Consider the following 7075-nt stretch of genomic DNA (forward strand, 5'->3'; position numbering starts at 1 on the left):
TACATGCGTTCAATTTTATATAATAATATGATATTTATAATTTATACTTTAAAATTATGTACAAAATAAACATTAAATACAATTTTAATAATTTTTTTATTGGTTTATTCAATGCTACAGGAATAATTATTTAAAGTTTATATTGAAATTGTATTGTTTGAAATAATATAAACGATTATTAAGTTAATAGATATTTTGCGAAATCATTCATTTGAATAATATTATTATATAAATTATAATTAAAATTATGATTAAAACATTAAGTTATTATTAGCTAAATTACAATTTAATAAATTTATTAGAATAATGTTTGATTGTGGTAATGATTTATTGTTAAAAAATTTTCTATTTATAGATAAAAATTAAATAATACCGTATTTTTATTTTAACGTTATCTAATCAAAATTTAATAACTATTTAATATTGGAGCTATATTAATTCTAAATTTTACAGAATTGAGTCATTAACAACAACAAAAAATTTTCACGCTTTAGTTATAATAATAATATTTTCATGAAATATATATTTGCGAATTATAAAGCTTAAGAATATTATGTTATACATGCTCATAATTTCTACAATAATATTATATTCATATTTCATATTTTAAATTATTTATAAATTTAAAATTAAATATAATTTCAATAAATTTTAAATTGGTTTGTTCAATGTTACAGGAATAATTTTTTTAATTTTATCTTAAAATCTAATTTTGTTCAATAATATAAAATATTATTAAATTAATAGATATGTTGTAAAATCATTAAGTTTAATAATATTATAATATAAATCAAAATTTAATAATAAAAAATAAAATATCAAATTGCATAAGCGTTGGATTTAAATTGTTTAATATCTAGTAACATAAATATGTTATTTCCTCTCAGATTATGTAATTAAATATCAGCTATTACTTTTGTAATAAAAGTTTCTTTTTTTCTTTTAAATACTTGTATTGCAATTATATAATTTTTATGGTGCTTCCGATGTTTTGAAATAAGTATTTAAATTCAATTTTCCAAATTATATGTACACATATTTTAATTTTTTACCTTAGTTAGAAACCTTAATAATAAATTAAATGAAGAGAAATGCAGTTTCAAACTTGAATGAGAATATAATGTAAACATTATTTGAATGTTTTCATGAAAATAATTGTGTAATGCTTTTTATGTTGTGAAGTCATTAATTAATTATCAACTGATTTGACCAAAACTCACATTTTCTGGAATTATGTTAAAAGTTTATTAATAAAGAAAAATTTTATAATTGAAAGTTCAAAATTTTAAAAATGTATTAACCAAAAATTATTTAAAGGTTTTAGTGAAAATTATAGTTTAATGCTCCTTATTTTGTAAAATGACTAATTGATATAAGTTGAATATTTTTTTAGAATATTAAATTGAATGAAAATTAAAATTTATTATCTCAAATTTAAGTAACATGAGTAACTACTAAATTAATTATTTATTTGTAGGTTATATAATAGAATATATAATATGATTTGCATAATATAAATCAATTGATTGCTAAAGTACCTCTATTTCAATTAAGTAATTTTTCGGAATTATGCTGAGGTTCTGAGATTAATAGTTTCATTCAATTTTCAAAAGCATATGTAAAAATGTTTACATTTTTTCACTCAAATTAATATTAAGTCACTAAAAATGAAATTTTTGTAAATAAAATTTAAAATCAGTTTGGCATTTAAAATAAAAGAAAAAACTGTAAAAGAGCAAATTGCGGGTCAGAGAGGTCCATTGTAGAGGCGAAAAATATTTGACTGTCAAAGCACGACAAGAAAACAGTTCATTTAATAGTAAGCTCTGATTGGCTGCCGCAACAGTGCCACTCGCGACCACAACGGTTTGCGGCGATTGTAGACCAGGCTCAACATACAGTCAAATTATTTATCATCTATCATCTCGGTACGGAACGTACCGAGGCTCTTTGTTGGAATTTTTGCGCCTTGGAAATTACTTCTTTTTCGTTCGACCCACAATGTAACCACTCTTCTGCTGATCTTCTCTTGTAACTATTTTTGGCATTTTGAGAATAAATAACTTAATTAATCACAACACGACACAAATTGAATAAAAACACAGCTACAAATAAACAAACACGGCCAAAAATAAACGGAAAACTACCCAGGTAGAAATACACCACCGGCCCAGTACTGGCCCAGTACAGCCTGCCGGAGTTCCAGTACTGGCTGGCTGTACTGGGCCAGTACTGTGCCATTACTGGCTTGTAATGCTTAGCGGTACTGGCGTGCCAACACTGGCGTAGTAATGGCGTACGAAAATGCCGGAATTAATTTTAAAAATGATAAAAAATTATTTAATTTATTTAAAGACCATCCATTCATCATCATACGACTGCATATTGTCCAAATATTATTTATAATTACAAAAATGTAATTTTCAAACTATTTGTTTAATTTTAACAACCACTATTTCTATATTCTAAAGATAAAACAAAAAAGGTATTTAAAAAAAAAAATAATAATTGACGGCGAGTATTTTATCAATACATGTTAATGGCGCTGCTTAGAATTAATACGTATTTTACATTTTTAAATATTATATTACAAATAAAATTTCTAACGCTAAGGGGGACCCGAAACTACATATCTATACCTAAATCTATCGCCCAGCAGTCCGGATAACCACTGTGCCAAACCGACAAGTTAAAACTTCCCAAGTGCGAAGTCACATACGGCCCAACATTGGCCCATAGTCCTGCACTTGGCAGCCAAGGTTTGACTGCCATTTTCGGTCCAATACTGGGTACCAGTGTTGGACCAAACCTGGCTGCCATCGTCGTGCCATTGCCGGATTGATAACTATGGCCTTGACTTGGCAGCCAGGGCTTGGCTGCCATTATCGGCCCAACACTGGCTATGGTCTAAGGATATGACAAAAAATATATTTAAAAAATATATATTAATTGATTGCGAGTTCTTGGAATATAAATATCAAAGGTCCTGCTTAGACTGAATACATATATTACATTTTGAACATTATATTACAAATAAAATTTCTAACGCTATGGGGGTATCGAACCTGCATCTATATACGTAAATCTATCGTCTAGCAGTCGGGCGCTCTAACCACTCCGATAAACTGACAAGTTGAAACTCTGTGAAAAAGCCATCATCATAAGCTGCAGTTCAAAAATGTTAAAGAACCAAATTTTAAGCTCTCTTTTTCTAATTATTTATTATTATATGACGTTGTGTAAATATAAAATACACGAAATTTTAACAGAAATATCAATACACTAATTTTTAAATAAATAATTTTAATCGATTACAACTTTTCTTCGCGTAATATTTCATTTTTTTCCGTTGTAGCCTGCTTTACAACTTTTTGCAATGACAGGAAATGTAATTTTTATAAACATAACAATTTTTAATGACAGAACTTAACAAATTTCATCGTGAACTTTGACAATTTTTCAATCAATTTTTTTTTATCTTTCGTGTAAGATTTGTTATTAACTGCTAAAACTAAGACTTGGTGAAACAAAGTGCCGATTCTGGGTCAAGCATAGGTGGAGAATCGGCAAATATAAATAGCCAATATAGACTGCCAGCACTGGCTCAACATTGGGCCGATTTATATAAAACGTGGTTTGTCGTGGTAAAAGTGACACTTGGCCCAGTAGTGTGCCATCACTGGGCCAGACTTTGACTGATTCTCGTGAAACATGGTTCCCCGTACTAAAAGTGAGACTTGGCGCAATGAAGTGCCGAAACTGGGCCAAGCATCGGTGGAGGATAGGCAAATATAAATAGCCAATATAGGCTGCCAGGAATGGCTCAACACTGGGCCGATTAAAATGCCGATATTGTCCCAATCACTTTAGCCGACCTTTGGCTTCACATTTTTCATGTTGGTGTAACCTAGAATATTTTTCTTAAAAAAAGTAATAGAAAAAGAATGTTTTCACCTTAATTGTATAGTCACTTTCTCGACATTTCAAAACACCATGACAACATTTATAGACGTGTTTTTTTTTAAGTATATTTTTGTACTACTGGCATACTGCCGCCCCGGTTGTGCAGCCAACGTTCTGCCAGTACTGGGCGAACCACCGGCTGTCTGTACTTTGCAATATTCAAACCGTTCCAATTTAATTGCAAAATTAAAACCTATGAAAGGGGAAAATGAAAATTGTAGGTATTATCATTAAAATTCAAAACACTGAAATTGTAACCACCTAAAATTACCGAAATTGAACGTCCCGATTCCAGAACGGAACATAACTCGATAAAGTTGAGGGGAGGTTAGCCCCTGGAAACTAAATATTGAAATTTGGGAATTTGATTTTTGAAGAATGTACTCTTATAGGGAATAAGATGCCGCATCTTTTATCCTTTAATGAAAAGGTTTTATCTATTATAGTTTTCGAGATAACCATGATAATGTAGTTTTTTTCTGATGTCGATTTGTAATTTATTTTTGGTCTCTCTCTCGTCATCACAGCAAAGTGTTTCGGGTTTTTTTTTTATTCGGACACAAGACTCTCAAGTATCCTGAGAGTGACTCTATGAGCAAAAATTTCATATAATTATTAATAAGAAAATAAAAAATTCTTTTATAGGCCATTGTAAACTCAATCCCTCAAAATCGTCGATCGCTTCGTTTATCAAACGAATTTTGAGCAATTATAAAATTCCTGTGAAACAGTTTTTCAGAAAACTATAAGCAAGTTTTCTGTAGAAACCTTTTCTCAAAAAACTAAATAGGTAAATAAATTCGAATGCAAAAATTTAAGCGCGCGAATCGTAACAATCCATGTCTATTAGACGGGCGGAACCACTCGCAGTACCTACATTTGAGTGTGCCTGTGTGTACACGCTCCAGGTTCTACATTCGTAATTATTTACCTATTCAGTTTTTTGAAAAAAATCTTTTCGCAGAAAACTTGGTAATAGTTTTCTGAACAACTTTCTTACAGGAAGTTTATATTTTCTCAAACTTTGCTCGATAAACGAAACGATCCAAGATTATAAGGAATTGAGTTCACAATAGCATATGAATGAATTTTCTATTTTATTATAAATAAGTATATGAACATTTCATTCATACAATCATTCTAGGGATACTTTACAAAGTAGTCTGTTTAAATTTCATTAAAAAATTTTAAAAACTGTCGATGTTATGACGATGCGAGAGACCAAAAGTTATTACAAATCGACTTCAGAAAAAAAACTAAATTATCATGATTATCTCAAAAACTATAATAGACACTACCTTTTCGCTGTTGTGAATAATATGCGACATATAATTTTCTATAAGAATGCATTCTTCAGAAATAAAATTTTCAAATTAGAAACATTACTTTCTCACGGTTTGAAGAGTTAAGAAAAAAATTAATTTTTTTCTAACGTTCGATAAATAATTTCAATATTATTCAAAAAGACGTGGATTAATGTAGAAAAGATATTGCGTAAACGTCTGTTAATAAATCATGGCTCTGCGTACGAGAAAACAACACGATAATAATATATTTTATCTTGTGTCATTCATTAATAAAAAAATCTTAAACAAATTAAATATGCTCGTTAAGGGTTTTAATTTATATTAATTTTTATAAAACTCAATCAAGATTGTTTATTGACATTCAACAATGTTAATGATGCTAGGTATTTGGTTTGCCAATGTTTTAGGGAAAATTATGACACTGGTTCGCCTGGATGATTCCTTACTAACACATAAAAAGTCTACATATTTTTTTAATATTTAGTTTAAGTAAATAATTATTCCATTAAAATCATTTTTATTCGTTACGAATTTTTTGAATTTTCTAATTAAATGAATCATTTCCTTTAACTGAAAAAGTCAATAATTATGCGAACGCAATATTTTATCCACCCTAATAAATACTTCATTGGTATAAAGTTGTTTTTATTCTCATCCAAGTAGGTAAATCTTTCAAGTGGAATTAATTCCAAAATAAAATAAATTATAACAAAAAACTTCATTTGTAACCAAAGTGTTTATTTTCCAACTAAAACTATTCATCTTCAACCCAAAAAAGAAAATTTGTTCAGATTTTAAGAACAAACTTTAATTGTATTCGACCAAAAAAAGGTTTATTCTAAACGAGATATATAATAGTTGATATTTTAACCAAGAATTGTTTTAACTTCAATAGATAACAGTTGAATTCAAAAAAAATACTAATGGTTTGGCAAACAGTTGGGTTTTTAAACAAATTGTTAACCAAAAAGGATTACATTTCTACCGAAAAAGTTAGATTTTTTAACAAGAAGAATGAATTTTAAAGCAAAAGTCTCACAAATACAACTAGAAATAATGTAATTCGATTTTCAGTTGAAAAATTTATTTTTATAAGAAGAAGAAAACAATTTGAGTTTAGGCGAAAGAAATCATTTTCTGACAGTAAATACGTTTTTAACAGAAGAGTTCCATATTCAACCAAGCGGTTTAATATTTAAGCAAAAATGTGGATTTTTAACAAAAAATTCACATATATTTTCAACCAAAGGATTGCAATTAAAGGAACTGAATAAGAAATGACTTTTCAACAAAAAAAAATGAATTATCAGTGAGCGGAATTTAAAGAAAAAAGGCGAGTTTCCATTTAAAATATTTGAAATAGATTAATTTTCAACAAGTCAAATTTCTTATAGAACGTTTAAGGCGACAGAGTTGAATTTCAAACAAAAAAATAATGTTTAACTATGAAAGAAAACATTTCTACCAAATAGTTGAATAATTGTTAACTCCCAGGTGCGAAATTCGGTTGCATGCCAGAGCTTGACCATCGACCCATAGTCGGCCTTACTATGGTAACCAATCTACGGTAACCAGATTTGGGCCGAGTGACCAGATTTTGGGAAAATACTAAGGTCTTTTCAAGCTGCCATGGTCCTACCGACGTTGGCATCCGACGTCAGCGGGGAGGGCGGCGAACAGCCGACCGTCGGCCCAATGCTGACCAGTGATCCCAGATCTGAAACGAGATGCGGTCCAATACTATGACAGGGCTATGTCCGTGTGAATAATAGTAGGAGACGCTGTAAATGACTGAGTTGCGCGCG

Source organism: Belonocnema kinseyi, chromosome 1 (assembly GCF_010883055.1).
Source record: "Belonocnema kinseyi isolate 2016_QV_RU_SX_M_011 chromosome 1, B_treatae_v1, whole genome shotgun sequence".
NCBI classification, from domain to species: Eukaryota; Metazoa; Arthropoda; class Insecta; order Hymenoptera; family Cynipidae; genus Belonocnema; species Belonocnema kinseyi.